Source organism: Astatotilapia calliptera, chromosome 18, assembly GCF_964374335.1.
Source record: "Astatotilapia calliptera chromosome 18, fAstCal68.1, whole genome shotgun sequence".
NCBI lineage: Eukaryota > Metazoa > Chordata > Actinopteri > Cichliformes > Cichlidae > Astatotilapia > Astatotilapia calliptera.
In genome coordinates, this window is record NC_137439.1 from 35,628,418 (window position 1) to 35,645,827 (window position 17,410).

The following is a 17,410-nucleotide window of genomic DNA, read 5'->3' on the forward strand; positions in this document are numbered from 1 at the left end:
TCCCGGTCCCTAAAAGGAACCGGCCCAATGAGCTGAATGACTTCCGACCGGTGGCACTGACGTCACATCTTATGAAGACTCTAGAGCGGCTCTTCCTCAACCTCCTCCGACCACAGGTACAACATGCCCAGGACCCACTACAGTTTGCATACAAGGCGGGTGTCGGAGTGGAGGATGCCATCCTGTACCTCCTACACAGAGCCCACTCACACCTGGATGGGGGAAAAGGCACGGTCAGGATCCTGTTTCTTGACTTTTCCAGTGCCTTTAATACCATCCGGCCCTGTATGCTTCAGGAAAAACTGAACAGGATGGAGGTGGACCCCTGCCTGGTGGCTTGGATCTCCGACTACCTCACCGACAGACCACAGTACGTCAGGCTGAAGGACATCACGTCTGACACTGTGGTCAGCAGCACAGGAGCACCACAGGGAACTGTGCTGTCCCCTCTTCTCTTCACCCTGTACACCTCTGACTTCTGCTACAACTCTGAATTATGCCACATTCAGAAGTTTGCAGATGACACGGCCATCATGGGGTGTATCTGGGATGATCAGGAAGAGGAGTACAGAAGTCTGGTGAGGAACTTTGTCGCATGGAGTCACACAAACCACCTGCAACTCAACACCTCAAAGACTAAGGAACTGGTTGTGGACTTCGGGAGGTCTAGAGCAGGTCCACTGCCGGTTCAGATAGAGGGGGAGGAGGTGGAGGTGGTCAACAAGTACAAGTACCTCGGGCTGTGGGTGGACAATAAACTGGACTGGTCATGCAACACAGAGCACCTGTATAAAAAAGCCCAAAGCCGACTGTACTTCCTCAGGAGGCTGAGGTCTTTTAACATCTGCAGGAAGCTCCTGAGGATGTTTTACCAGTCGGTGGTTGCTGGAGTACTTTTCTATGCTGTGGTGTGCTGGGGGAGCAGCACAGCAAAGAAGGACTCATGCAGGCTGGAGAAACTGATCAGGAGGGCTAGCTCTGTGGTCGGCATGAAGCTGGACACTCTGGTGACAGTGGCAGAGAAAAGGACATTAAAGAAACTGATGGACATTATGGACAATGCTGGGCATCCTCTGCACACGGCCATTAACAACCAGAAGAGTCTGTTCAGTGACAGGTTGCTTCTCCCCAAGACAAGAACTAACAGACTTAAAAACTCCTTTGTCCCACACGCCATCAGACTGTTTAACTCCTCTCTGGAGGGGAGAGGGAGGGGAAACAGGAGGACAAAGGAGGGGGGAACAACTAAGCTGTAGTGCCTCTTCACTGTGCAATACTTTTTGTAAATAGTCAACAGTGCAATAGACTCAATACTTGAAATGTGCAATTCACTTGTATTTTTATTTTTTATTCCTATTTATTCTATTTATCCCCTTTGTATATTTTATTTATATTTGTCTCTGTATTTATATATGTGTGTGTGTGTGTGTGTGTGTGTGTGTGTATATATATATATATAACAATTCTGTAACTGTAACTTCGGTCGTTGCTGTGCTTTTTTTGGAAGTCGAATTTCCCAGAGGAACCCACCCGAGGGATTAATAAAGTTCTATCTTATCTTATCTTATCTTATCTTTGTTATTTCGCTGAACATCTAATCAATGCAGGCAAACACTGTGTGCATGCATATATCACCTTTCCCTGCATCTGCCGACTTGGTGCCAGGCAAAAAAAGATCAAGCTTCTGGGTCAGCTTAGCTGTCCCACTCCCATCTCCCCACACCCACATTCCTGACACTGAACCAGCCCCACTGATATCTGGAGAAGTAGGTGAGTGGGAAAGTTGTTTTGATTCTAGATATTGTTTATTTGTAAATAATACCTTATCACTGCATCCCGCATCAACAAAGCATTTCTGGAGAAGTGTGCATTGCTCTCTGTATATGTTGCACTCTGCCCATGACTTGCATGTGATGAGAGAGCCTTCAGTGGGCTAAAACAGCCACAACTGTTTGAGGTCCACTCTGTCTCAGAAGACAGACACATTTCTCCTGGCTCTACTTTAAAAATTGATGTCCAAAGTTAAATTTTTCCTAAACTTAATTTTAAAAGTAAAAATGTTTAAGCTGTAAAAAAAAATGTACATCATTTTATTGTTGAGAATTTAAATTTATTTCAATCCAAAATGTTAGTTTATTTGTATTTATATATTTGATCCAGATAATGATATCTTTATTTTTTGGAAAAGTTAATGTTATGTTAATTATGGCCTGTATTTGTATAGCGCTTTACTAGTCCCTAAGGACCCCAAAGCGCTTTACATATCCAGTCATCCACCCATTCACACACTGGTGATGGCAGCTACATTGTAGCCACAGCCACCCTGGGGCGAACTGACAGAGGTGAGGCTGCCGGACTACCGGGCCCTCTGACCACCACTAGTATGCAATGGGTGAAGTGTCTTGCCGACAGCGAGACTGTCCGAGCCGGGGCTCGAACTGGCAACCTTCCGATTACAAGGCGAACTCCCAACTCTTGAGCCACGATCGCCCATATGGGGCATATGGACATGATGCTTGTGTACTGAGAGTCAGGCAACATCATGGGTTAATTTACTAACAAGTAATGACCCTTTCCTTCCTGTTTCCTCTCCCCATGAACTGGCTCACACAGACTCCAGGGGCCCGTTCTTCGTACCTCGCTAAGTAAGTTAGCTGGATTTGATTGTTGACGATTTCGCGTGATCTTGGATCGTTCGGTTCCCCGAAGCTCATCCGGGACTTGCTGTCATAGCAACAGAGCCGTAAGCGTAAACCTGCTCGGGAGCAGGTTTACTTTATGTAAACAGGATTAGATCGCGGCCACGCAGGTATGTCCGCTTCATTTATACGAAAGCAACAGCGATATTCCACCACTGTTTCACCATAAATAAATAACATCAATGTAACTAAAGATAATGCAGCACTTGATCCTTTTATTGATGTCACACAGATACATACAGGTCATTTCCTAAAAAAGGGAAATGTACTATTAACATTCTATTACATGTATGTGATTATTACAGATGTAATTCATATTTCAGAGTAGTAATTGTAAATTACTTCGTGTAATCAAGATGAGAGACCACGGCTATAAAAGCGAAGGTGGATTTGGGAAGCCTGTCGCAGCCATATCCTGTCCGTTTACGCGAGCAGCCCATTGCGGAAGGTGCAAGATTGATAAGGAGAGTCCTCAGAATCCAGCGTATATTGCGGGACAGACAGGATCCTTTAGCTCAGCGCGACAGTGTGCTCATAGAGAGATATCGATATTCCCGTGAGGGTATTATTCACTTAACCAACTTGTTGACGAGGGGGTGCAGGACCACCACCTGTCTTTTGTTGCTCTGCCCTTTCTTGGTTGCTGTTATGAACAAACTAACAGATTATTTCAGGGTCTCTTTCCAAGAGACGAAAAGCAATATAAGTGATAAATATTACCATTCTGTAGAATATTCTTATATTTCACTTTTACTTGTTCCCATGTTCTAGTGGGTCCTGTTGTGGCTCTAATGTGAAAGAGGATATAATATAATATAATATAATATAATATAATATAATATAATATAATATAATATAGTGTAATATAATAAATCTACCCTACCGCCTACTGGTGTTGGCCAGAGGGGCCGATGGCGCGATATGGCAGCCTCGCTTCTGTCAGTCTGCCCCAGGGCAGCTGTGGCTACAACTGTAGCTGCCTCCACCAGTGTGTGAATGTGAGAGTGACTGAATAGTGGCATTGCAAAGCGCTTTGGGTGCCTTGAAAAGCACTATATCAATCCACTCCATTATTATTATTATTATTAAATTACTTGAGGCAGCACGGTGGCACGGTGGTTAGCACTGTTGCCACACAGCAAGAAGGTCCTGAGTTCAATTCCACCATCAGGTCTTTCTGTGTGGAGTTTGCATGTTCTCCCCGTGTTTGCGTGGGTTCTCTCCGGGTACTCCGGCTTCCTCCCACCGTCCAAAAACATGCAGTTAGTGGGGATAGGTTAATTGGATAATATAAATTGCCACTAGGTGTGAATGTGCGAGTGAATGTGAGTGTGAATGGTTGTCTGTCCCTGTGTGTTAGCCCTGCGACAGACTGGCGACCTGTCCAGGGTGTACCCCGCCTTTCGCCCTATGACAGCTGGGATAGGCTCCAGCGCCCCCCGCGACCCTGAAAAGGATAAGCGAATGGATGGATGAAATTACTTACGAGTTTAATTTGTCAGCAACTTTCTGCCAGCCCTCTCTCCTTGCTTTTGCAGCCTTTGCAGTGTTCCCTTGCGTTTTAATTAAACTCTGAAACTCCTGAAATCCCTCACTCAAGAGTTCTTGCTCTGCTGCCGAAAAATACTGAGCGCGCTCCTTCGACATTTTTGCCGACCAATCAGCGGGTTGCCGATCAATGTTTCTACTATCGATGCGTAGCCCCTGTTTATGGAACGCCAGGACTGCCATAATGAATTAATTAAATACACCATTAAATAATTAATTAAATGTGTCAATAATTAATTAAAATTGGAATTAATTAATTAAAGAAATAGTTATGACACATGTAATTAATTAATTATTGACACATTTAATTAATTATTTAATGATATATTTATTTATTTCATTTTGGCAGTCATGACGCCTGGCTCTCATCATGAAATAATTTTATCTGTCAGCCTCACCCATCAAACTCAGGGGGCGGGGTTAACGCTGATCGAGTCAAAACCATTGCTTTGGCCTGGTGGCCATTGTTTCTAGCACACAACAACCGGCATGTGGAAGCTAACAGAACTGAGCTTTGAAAAACCCTGTTTGTGTGTCACCAAATACCGTTTTAATATTTTTTTAGCCGAGAATGTAGTGGTTTAATCTTCATGTGTCTGGTCGGTTTGTCAAGATACAGCCTCTTTGCAAAAGTGCTTCGATGATGTCGGAGATGTCTGCCCAGTCTCACGGCAAAGCGTGGGATAGACCCGCTCGCCTCGCAAGCGATCCCACCGACAAAGCGCAGGCCCCGGTACACAGCTGTAATAACCCCCGCTGACTTCTTTTACTGAGGTTATATTTATCGGTGTTTTATTTCCTGATGTTCTTATGTGTCCTACGTGTTTCAGTCGCCAATTCTGAATTATAACTAACATTAAAAACATGTTTAAGGAGGAGAGAGAGCAAATAAATCTGTTTAACATCTGATCTTTGGGTTTTTGTTCAGTAATCAGCGTGACCTGTGTATAAACACATAAAAGAGATAACGTTGGTGTTTCCGTCATGTAGTAACTGCTGGCTTTAACTGTACAAAGGTTGTTCGACACTATGAAACACATACAGACTTCATGATGTTCGGCTAATATTTTTATTGTGAATATTAATCATGCTGACCTCGCTCTGTACACCACGCAGCGAGGTCAGCATATCCACGATATCCTCAGCTCCATGAGTTAACACAAAGTTTCCCAGCTGACTAACTGCCAACTATTCCAGAGACGTGAAAATATACAGCATAAAGAAAAGTGTAAGAGACTCAGCAGCAGATTAGAATAACAGTTATACATTTAATAAATCACCAAATGAATCCAAGAAACGAGCAAACCTGTTCCGACAGTTTGAGTTTGTATTCCCTCAGCTGCAGACTCGCTGCTGTTTAAATGTTTGAAAAGGAAGATTAGATATAAAAAACGTCAAACATAGACTCAGTCTGCCTTCACATTTGATATGAGGCCAGCACGTATAGTGGCCTCAGCAGGCTATTACTGAAATACACGTGCTATATCATAAACTATGATATAAACAGGGAGGTCCTATTAACATGTTTAGTTTTAAAGGACACCTTCCTGCCTTTAGTCTCATTCATGAGCAGTATTAGTTTTCTTCTAACATCCAGAAGTCTGCACGATGTGTTTCATAGTTTGTAACAAGCCTTTGACAGGTAAACATAACATGACCGAAAAAAAAAAAAGAGAGAGAGAGAGTGTTGAGATAAGAAGAGAAAATTCTCTCAATTATGGAGACAGGCAAATGGTTCATTTACGTTTGATGTGTGTTTATTCCTCCCTAAATATCGTCGGTGAAGTTTGCCATGCACGTCAGATTTTCCTGCGCATTTTTATACCTCTGCCAACAGAGAGAGAAAAAAATCACATTCTAACAGACTGCTGGTGCTTAGAATACAGTTGAATAACTATTAAAAAACAGATGATATTTAGATGATAGTTCAGTCTAACACATGTGCCAGTGAACCATTAAACGTCTGTGAAACTATGCAGTTATGAAACATAACTTTAACCTCAGCCAAACCGATTTGCTCAGTTGTAAATAAAACAGCGAAGTAAACGTGACCCGACAGACAGAACCTGAGTGAATGAAGTCCAGCGTTTAACCACTGAGAGCTAAAACTCAGCTGAGGTTTCAAAGCTGTGTGCCGGTGATTGGACATCAGCCGCTGATGAAGCTGTTCGCCTATAAAGTGCTCTGTAAGGAAACGAGCTCCAGCAGCTCTGCGCTCGGGGAAAACACTATATTTACTTATCTTGTGCAGAAAAATGCGCTGACATTGCTTTATATCGAGCACCGGCTGCCCAGTTAAACTGTGACTATCACCAGGTAACTAGGCGTGTTTCTTGAATTAGCAGCAGGTGTTAAACAGCTGACAGATGAGGAGGAGGATGCATGCAGGTAAACTGAGGGTCTGTTGAGCTGATCGCTGGTTTCATGAGAAAAATGTCAGCTCGTTCTTTATGTTACAGAAGCACAGAGACACAAGACCAGGCGGAAAGAGACGATCGTTCGGTGAAAATGAGAATCTGCGAATGCAACATGTGGAACACGGAGAGTGGAATATGTAAACAAACCGGTTAACGTAACCCCCTCGGTGCACTCTGCATGCTAACTGTTAGCAGAGCTAGTGAAATCTCTGAAAACATCTGAGCACTTTTGCAAACATGTTCTATGTTGACAACCTGACCAGACGCGACATTCGCGGCTAAAACACTGTTAAAAGTGTAGCTGGTGACAGAAAAACGGGGTATTTTAAAACTACACCACCACCATTGCTGCCTGTGATTTGATCTGCATTCTGGGATACTTGGCTGCCCCAAGTCTACACAAGCAATCGATTATCTAGGATCGACCTGTTTTGACTTACTTTGCACGGCAACCAATCAAATGTTAGAGAAGCTGCATGGGCAGCGTTAACCCCGCCCCCTGAGTTTGATGGGTGAGGCTGACAGATAAAATTATTTCATGATGAAAGCCAGGCGCCAGGACTGCCAAAATGAAATAAATAAATATATCATTAAATAATTAATTAAATGTGTCAATAATTAATTAATTAAATGTGTCAATAATTAATTAAAATGTGAAATACATAAATAATTAATTAAATGTGTCAATAATTAATTAATTAAATGTGTCAATAATTAATTACAATGTGAAATACATAAATAATTAATTAAATGTGTCAATAATTAATTAATTACATGTGTCATAACTATTTATTTAATTAATTAATTCCAATTTTAATTAATTATTGACACATTTAATTAATTATTTAATGGTGTATTTAATTAATTCATTATGGCAGCCCTGGCGTTCCATACCTGTTAAGCCACCCAGTGATCTCACATTACTTCATCCAGCTGTACTAATCGTCAACAACAGGTGTGTTCGGAGAACCGGAATAGCGAGCTCAAAGTTAGCGCGATGATTTGATCTTGGATGTAGTAAGCGAGGTACGAAGAACGGACCCCAGGTGTGTTGGAGGTGTGGGCGTTTGGGACACAGCCTCCCAACACCTACCACTGGTCCAGGAGGGACATACAACGTTCTGATAAGGTGCCAAGGGGGTTGTGGCAGGGGTGTGATCTTTGGCTCTGCTGCAGTGGAGGGGTGGTGCAGTGGGCTCAAGGGGAGGCTGAGCTGCAGGTGGAGGTAGTTAGGTTGATGAGCTAGCTTCCCTTTTCAGTGCTGAAGCATATCGTGTGTGTGTGCCTGAATAAAAGTGGCAAAACAGCCAATTAACGTCGTGTGGTGTTTGAATCATTCACAGGGGTATATGCTTTGGTGGACTCAGGCAGCACGCAGACCCTAGTCAACCAAACCCTGGTTCGATCAGAGGCATTGCTGGACACAGAGTAGGTGGATGTCACCTAACCTTGACCGTATGTTTCTTCAAGTGAAGAAAGAAATACTGACATTTATTTACAGATACATTCTGGTGCATTTTAAATGTGTAACTTTTCACTGCCCTTTACACTTTTTACTTAAGAGACATTTCTCAGTACAGTAGTAATACACAGGACAGCTGAATGTAAATTGTGCCACATTTGTATAGCCTAAGCTTCTTTGTTTTACTTTATCTGCATATTTACCAAGTGGCAGTGGCTCGTCATGGTCACACATGAAGCCAATTCGTTCAGCTACAGGACTTTGTAGTTTATCCTCTTTTTCATGGATGCCTGGATGTTAAACTTTACATCTGGGAGAAGAGCCACACTGATCATTTTATTGAACGTGAAAGAATTTGGACCATTTTTAATTCTCTGTGATGACACAGTTTCTGTTTGAAAGTTTGGACAGTCGTTGGTTCGGACCTCAGACTTAAGAAGTGGATATTGTTATATTAACAGCTTTTCAACAACTAAAGTAGCAATGGCAGTATTAAGATTGACAGAGTGGGAAATGGTAGTGGTGCAGAGAACAGAAAACCAAACTAACACCCAGAAAAGCAGGCAGATGAGTGATTACATATCTTCCTTATTCCTTATTAAGCTTCAAGAAGAAGAAAAAAGATATATATAAAGTTTTTCTATAAATTATATATGGCCTGTTACAAATGCTGTCATATGTGACATCATTTAAATAGGACCTGCCTGACAAAGTGGAGTAGACTTAAAGATCCTAGAGAAACACAGTAACTGAGATCTCTCAGTCTGGATAAGGTTATAATGCCATTTCTAAAGCTGTGGGGAACCATAGTGAGAGCAAAAAGGAACATAAAGGCTCATCTCGGTTTTGCCAAAAACATCTTGATGATACCCAAGGCGAGACAAAAGTTACATTTTTGGAAGTTGTCCCATTACATGTGGTGTAAAAGTAACACAGCATTTCAGAAAAGGAACATCACACCAACAGTCAAACGTGGTGGTGGTTGTCTGATGGTCTCAGTCTGTTTTGCTGCCTCACTTAGTCATAGCGCTGCATACACACTTATTTAGCACAAAGCTGTGGTAAATAGAAGCGTGAATTCCTCTGTCTGCCAAAACATCCTGAAGGAGAATGTGCAGCCATCTGTTTCTGGCCTGTAGCACTTGGGTTCTGCACCAGGACAACGATCCACAACAGACCAGCGAGTCCACCTCTGACTGAATTCTTTCCGCTGCTACGCTTCACAAGAAACAACCCTTTCCTACCAAGAGCTCATGACCATAGGTAAGGGAAGGCATGTACACTGACCAGCTTAGGTTTTTCACTTTCAATTCAATTCAATTTTATTTATATAGCGCCAAATCACAACAAAAGTCGCCTCAAGGCGCTTCATAAATTCAGAGAAAAACCCAACAATCATATGACCCCCCTATGAACAGCACTTCGGCGACAGTGGGAAGGAAAAACTCCCTTTTAACAGGAAGAAACCTCCTGCAGAACCAGGCTCAGGGAGGGGCGGGGCCATCTGCTGTGATTGGTTGGGGTGAGAGAAGGAAGACAGGATAAAAGACATGCTGTGGAAGAGAGACAGAGGTTAATAACAGATATGATTCAATGCAGAGAGGTCTGTTAACACATAGTGAGTGAGAAAGGTGACTGGAAAGGAAAAACTCAATGCATCATGGGAATCCCCCGGCAGCCTACACCTATTGCAGCATAACTAAGGGAGGATTCAGGGTCACCTGGTCCAGCCCTAACTATATGCTTTAGCAAAGAGGAAAGTTTGAAGCCTAATCTTGAAAGTAGAGATAGTGTCTGTCGGGGGGTCACGTGGCCAAGCATTAAGATGGCAGCTTAGCGAGGTCGCTCTCAGGACAGTGTACAAACTTTCTATAAAAAACCCTTGCATATGCTGTTAGTGTGGTCTGGAATATACGGCACTGACATGTCAAAAGCTTCATCTGTGAAACAGTGTGACATCTTTACCCGAAGACGCAAGACAGGCGCTATACCATCAACGTCCGACACAGATGCTAACATGGCTAGCATAGCCGAGGTTTTGGATGAACTCAAATCACTCCGGTCGGATTTTGGAGCCAAGTTGGACAGCATCGATATAAGACTGACTGGGATGGCGAGCGCAGTGACTGCACTGGAGGGTAAAGTCTCGGAGGTAAAGCAAGACATATTGAACCAGGGGGCTCATATCGAAGAGGCCGAAGCCCGCATTGCCGAAGTTGAAAGCACACTTGAGAAAACAGAAACGTCACTGAACTCGGCTATCAAACGAATCGCACTTCTTGAAGCCAAAACAGATGATTTGGAAAACCGCGGACGACGAAAGAACCTGCGCATCTTCGGCATAAAAGAGGGAGCAGAGGGGCAACAATCACTCTTCGACTTTATTAACATCATGCTACCCAAGTGGCTGGGGCTAGCGCCCGACAAGTCATTCACACTGGAGCGAGTGCATCGCACGCTTGCCTCCGGGAAACCAAACCAGAGCAGAGCGGTGCTTATTCGTTTCTTAAAATTCCAAGAGAAGGAACTGGTATATCGGGAAGCAAGAAAACAACAAATTACACATGATGGGGCCAAGATCACATTTGCACAGGATCTGTCTGCGGAGACGGTTCGGATCCGACGGGGATTTCACCCGGTTGTCAAACTGTTTATTGATATCAATGCCTTCCGTGGATTCCAGCACAACCCATGCAGACTCAGAATCCTGTACGGTGGGAAGATCCACCTCTTCTCAACACCTCAAGAAGCCGAAAAATTCTACAAGAATTTGCCGAAGGAAACAGCAGAGGATGCTCATCACCAGTGAGTTGGTTAAACAACAGGTTAACCATTAAGACACTCCATAAGACTGCCTCTGCTTCAACATAACCGACCAGTAATTGAGTCACTGATAAGAGACAGATAAAATTTTGAGCTCGAATTTATGTGGGACTTCTGTTACCATAACTGGGCGTTTTTAAGCGCATATTCGTTCTAAGTTTGATTGCAATCGTTTTTGGGTTGTAGATTAACAGCTGAACCTCACCTAAGTCTTTTTTTTTTGTTTTGTCCTACCAAGGGTAAACTTTACTTTATTATGGGGGAAGAATCAGTATCATTATATGGTTAGTGTACACTGTCTGATTTATGGGGTTTTGGAGAGGTCGCGTTGACTAGTTACTCCTCAGTGATGTGGATTAACGCCCTCCAAATAATTTGTTCAAGGGAGGGGGGAGACATTTCCAACAAGGAAATGCAAATGTTCAATCAGAAATTGTTTACAAGTTCTTTATCTGGTATGTGTGAGTGTGTGAATGTATGTGCAAACCTGCTTCTTCAATTTTCCCTTTACTTTGTTTATTTAAGTGAACAGTCTGACAATATTTTATGGAGAGGACAACTAAAGAGAACATTTTGAAGGTTAACATTACGACCTGGAACGTTAGGGGGATACGGAAGTTAGCTAAACTGAAACAAGTATTAAACCGACTAAAACATTTTAACTCTAGGATTATTTTTCTACAGGAATCTCATCTTACTGCATCAGAGATACATTTATTAACCAAAAGATGGCAGGGTCAGGTATATTTCTCTTCTTTTACTAGACACGCCAGAGGAGTCATTACTCTTATACATAAGTCAATCCCATTTCAAACTACGAGGGTGATTACAGATCCAAATGGGAGATATGTAATTGTGCAGGGCCGTATCTCCATGTTAGAAATAAACCTGATAAATATCTATGGCCCCAACGAGGATAACCCATCCTTCTATGAAAATCTATTTCTCACAATATCAACCTTGGAGGGCCTTTATATCGTAGGAGGGGACTTCAATTGCGCCCTGGACCCTAACCTGGATAGGTCGTCTCAAACTGACACTACTCATACCCAGACTAGAAAAATACTTTTTAACTATATGAAAGATTTGAGATTAAATGAGGTCTGGAGAACAAGGAATCCAAATAACAGGGAATTTTCATGTTATTCTAGTTCGTATCAAAGTCATTCGCGGATAGACTACTTTCTTATCTCTACAGAGTTATTACCTTGTGTTGAGAACTGTTGGTATAACAGTATTGTGATTAGTGATCACGCAGCAGTATGTCTATCAGTTAGATTGGGCGAAGTTGATCAAGGTGTAAAGCGATGGAGGATGCAAACATTTTTGTTAAAGGACCCATCATTTGTCAAATTTATAGAAACTTGCATTGATCAATATTTTCAAATAAATAAAGATGAAACCACAGCTAGTATTAGGTGGGAAGCATTTAAAGCTTACATAAGAGGGGAAATTATAAGCTACAGTAGCAACAAGAGTAAGCAATATAACCAAGAATTAAAATCATTAGAAAGGCAAATTAAATCTAATGAAACAGAATTTTACCAGAGCAATGATCCCACTAAACTAAACAATCTGACTATTCTAAGAGCCAGGTATGATAAATTAACAGCAGAGAAAGTGGCAAAAAGTTTAATGTGGACCAAACAATTATTTTATGACCAAGGAGAGAAGGCAGGAAAATTATTGGCCTGGAGGATAAAAAAGATGCAAGCAGAAAAGGCCATCACCCACATAAAGTCCAAATCGGGTATTATAACAACAGACCCTTTAAAAATAAATGAAAATTTCAGAGAGTTTTATCAATCTTTATACCAATCTGAATATACGGGAAACAGAGAAACACAAGATGCATTTCTTGATCAGTTAAAATTTCAAACCCTCTCAGAAGAGGATAAAACAGCCCTTGATAGTCATTTAACAATAAAAGACCTGTCAGAAGCCATAGACGACCTGAATAGCGGTAAAACGCCTGGTCCTGATGGACTTCCAATGGAATTCTATAAAACATTTAAAAATAAATTAATACTGCCACTTCTTAACATGTATGAGGAGTCATATAAGTCCGGAATACTCCCAGACTCACTGAGATTAGCTACAATAACCCTTTTATTGAAGCCAAATAAGCCTCCGACTGAATGCTCCTCTTATAGGGGAATTAGTCTTATGGGATGTGATACGAAGATTTTGTGTAAAGCACTCTCTAGAAGACTAGATAAATGTGTGCCTAATTTGATAACAGACGATCAACAAGGTTTTGTTAAAACGAGACAAGGCTATCATAATATAAGACGTGTCCTCAATGTACTTTATGAGAAAAACAATAGGGAGGACACTGCGCTGCTATCACTAGATGCGTGCAAAGCCTTCGATAGAATAGAATGGAATTATCTCTTACAAGTGCTCCCCAGATATGGACTAGGTGAAACATTCCTGAAATGGATCCGATTATTGTATACACATCCAACAGCACAAGTTTTAACTAATAATAACGTATCAAAACCCTTTAATTTACAGCGATCAACCAGGCAGGGCTGCCCTCTGTCACCAATTCTCTTTGTGTTAGCAATAGAACCTCTGGCCATAGCTGTGAGAGCAAATGCAGGAATATCAGGGACAAGAATTGGAGGAAGAGACCATCTAATTTCTTTATTTGCAGATGATATTATATTTTTTTTGACTAATCTGAAAGATAGTATCCCTAATTTAGTAACATTAATAAAAACATTTGGAGAATTTTCAGGATACAAAATTAACAATTCTAAATCAGAATTAATGTTTCTTAATGAGGAAGAAAGAAGAAGCCCTGTGGTGGCCACCCCATTTAAGACAACTACAACAGGCTTTAAATATTTAGGCATTAGGATCACTCCAAGCCTCAAGGACATAACCTCAATAAATTATGATCCCCTTGTAGGAGAGGTCACGGAAATGCTAAACCGTTGGACAAACCTGCCTGTATCTATGATAGGCCGGATAAATATCCTAAAAATGACAATTTTACCCAAATTTTTATATTACTTCCAAACACTTCCGTTGCCCCTACCAGCTTCATTTTTTGACAGTTTAAACAAACTATTTAACCAATTTATTTGGAATAATAAGAAGGCAAGGCTCCGCTTACAACTACTTTACTTGCCCTATGAAAGAGGAGGTCTCCAAGTCCCCAACCTCAGATGGTATTATATGGCTGCCCAACTAACATCAGCCACCCATTATTTCTGCCCAACAACACCTCCAGCCTGGGTTGACATCGAGCAAAAATCTGTTCCAGATCTTCCCTTACACACTTTTCTATATTCTTCAGACACTAAGATATTAAAAAAAACTACAAGGAACCCTTTCTTGAAAAATACAATTATAATTTGGCATGCAGCTCATAAATATGTGGGCGATCCTCCATCGCTTTCGCAATTTACCCCTATTTGGGGAAATGAAAAGTTCACGCCTGGTAAAAGTGATGGGGGATTTAAAATATGGAAAAATAAAGGCATTCAAAAAATTAAAGACCTATATGCAGATGGCATACTGCTCACATTTGATCAGTTGTGTAAAAAATATTTAATACCCCCAAAGCATTTTTTTAAATATTTACAATTGAAAAACTATTTGTCATCAAAACTGCAAAGGATTGCTGAACTTCCACCATTGACAAAAATAGAGGAGGTATGTGTTAAGAATACAAAAGGGAAAGGTTTTCTCTCTATATATTATAATTTACTGGTGCTTTCCTCCAAAGACTCAGCAGCAGATAAACTGGATGCTTGGAGAAGGGAGATCCAAGAGGACATAGATGAAAATGACTGGAACCAGGCTTGCTTAAAAGCACAAAAACAAACAATAAACACACGCTTTAAACTACTGCAATATAAATGGCTCATGAGAACCTATATAACACCTGTCAAGCTTCATCATATGTCCAATGATATTCCGGACATCTGTACTAAATGTCTAGTTGAAAAAGGAACTCTTCTTCATTGTCTATGGGAGTGTCCTAAAATCCAGGACTTTTGGAAAGATGTTATCAAATATCTGTCTGAAGTGTTTAAGGTAAAAATCCCTTTAATAGGAAAACTCTGTGTACTTGGAATATATCCAAGGGAATTTAAGCAATCGGGGAAAAAAACTAAATTACTGGACTACGGACTACTTCAAGCCAGAAGAGCCATTGCGCTATGTTGGAAGAGTATGGATGCTCCCTCCATGGGACTCTGGAAGAAGGAAATTGCAATCTCTCTAGGCCTGGAAAGACTGACATATATTGCCAAGGGCAAACAATGGGACTTTGTGAATATGTGGAAGCCATATATGACTATTTTAGGGAGTGGAGGTGAAGGACATTTATGAACAAAAAGGAAAAGAAGAAGGACAGGAGGGGAGAATCTTGTCTATCCTAACCCATTGTATTTTTGTATTGCTGTGAGAACTATGCTCATTTCTACATTTGAATGTGATGTAGGCAGGTTTGATGTATGGATGGATGTGTGAATGTGAGGGTGTTCAACATTTGTTTGTATTGTACTATAAAAAATTTCAATAAAAATATATGGGAAAAAAAAGAGATAGTGTCTGTCTCCTGAATCCAAACTGGAAGCTGGTTCCACAGAAGAGGGGCCTGTTTTGTGTTTAGCTCTCTCTTCACCACGACTGACTGGAACAGTGTCTGCAACACTGCCACCCCAATCCATCTGTCAACCTCTTGCTCCCCTCACTCATGCACAAGACCCCCATACTTACATTCCTTCACTTGGGACCTAGAGTGAGCTACTCCACTCTTTTCCAGCTGAGGACCATGGCCTCAGATTTTGAGGTGCTAATTCTCATTCGCATCAGTTCACATTCTGGAGACAAAAACCTTATAGTTCCTGCTGTATCCAAGGACTAACAAATGAACTCTCCTTTCCAGCACATTGGCAGCATATGGCTGAGGAGTTTCTTATACTGAAATTTTAATTTCTGGAATACAGTTCAGTGCTAGATGTCACGATCCAGGGTTACCAAGTTTTTTTTTCAAATCTTCTATTTAACTTCTGGATAAAGGTATAGCAAAGGTTACTCTTTCAGTTCTGGACTGAAAGAGTCCAGAACCAATAACTTTATCGATTCTTCATAAGATACCAATTTGTCTTTGCAAAGGCATGTTTAGTTCTATGTTGAATGTCTTTTGGATTTCATATTCGTTTTAGCTTTTTAAGGGTTTTTAAGGTTCAGTGAATTTACTTCCTCTTCTAATCTATTCAATCCAAAATATGACATTATCTTTTCCAATTTGTCTTTTCACCACTATAGTTTATCACTAAAGCATTCCAACCAAAAATTAGCAGGTTCTATTATTATAGCATATTACAGCTTATTGCAGGCTCCGATCTCCTTCACTGGCCCATTTTGGCCTCCACAGCATGTTTTTGTCCCGTCTTCCTGGCCTCAGCCCAACCGGTTGCGGTAGATAACCGCCCCTCTGTTTCTGCTGGAAGTTTCTTCCTGTTAAAAGTGAGATTTCCCTTCCCACTGTTGCCAAAGTGCTTGCTCATAGGGGCTCATACGATTGTTGGGTTTTTCTCTGTATCTATTAATGTAGGGTCTACATTACAGTATAAAGTGCTTTGAGGTGACTGTCGATGTGATTTGGCGATGTATAAATAAAACTGAATTGAATTGAGCCTTAATGCAGGCTCTCTCCTTCGTCTGTCCTTTGCTAGCGCTCAGCCTCTTGCAGGCTCTCTGCTTTCTCTCCTAGCCTTCACTGGCCTTGATCTCTATCACAGATCATGAGCTCTGTCTCAGCTCCGTAACGCTCTTCTGGCCACCGATGGCCCTTTAACTCTGCCCGCTCTGTGTCTCATTTACCACAATCCACTTCTAAGCTTAGAATAGAATAGAATTATTGTTACAATAAAATTGTGGAATTGTTTGATGGCTTTCTGTTTATCAATAAATCATGTTCCGTTCATCCTAAAAATCTCTGCTTATTGAAATGAAGCTTACACATGGTTCAATAAAGAAAAATCTGTATCGCAGATCTGTCTGTGTTTGTTGGCCAATCTATCCTTTTCATCACTTCCACTTTCCTGTCAAGCTCACTGCTGACATCACTGGTCTAGTCCAATTATCTTTCTATCCGGCCCTCGCAGTCTTTCATGCAGACCGGCTCTTCCTCATCTCAGCCTCTCACATGCTACTCAGAGCTCCATCCAAGCCTCTTCATCTTCATCTTCTTTGTGAATGTTTTGTCTAACTTCTGCCTGTTACTCCCAAATAATAATTTACATTATTTGCGAACACTGAGTTTAAAACTAGTGATTTTGTATTATTATTTTGTACACACTCATTTCCTGTTATGGCATTAAGTTTCTTTGTATGCACCACTGGCTGTATAAACTTCACTGGATAACAGTCCTTTCTATAGTCAGTGGTGCATAGGTTGTCATTTTTAAATAAAGCTTGTTAAAAATGTCGATGGG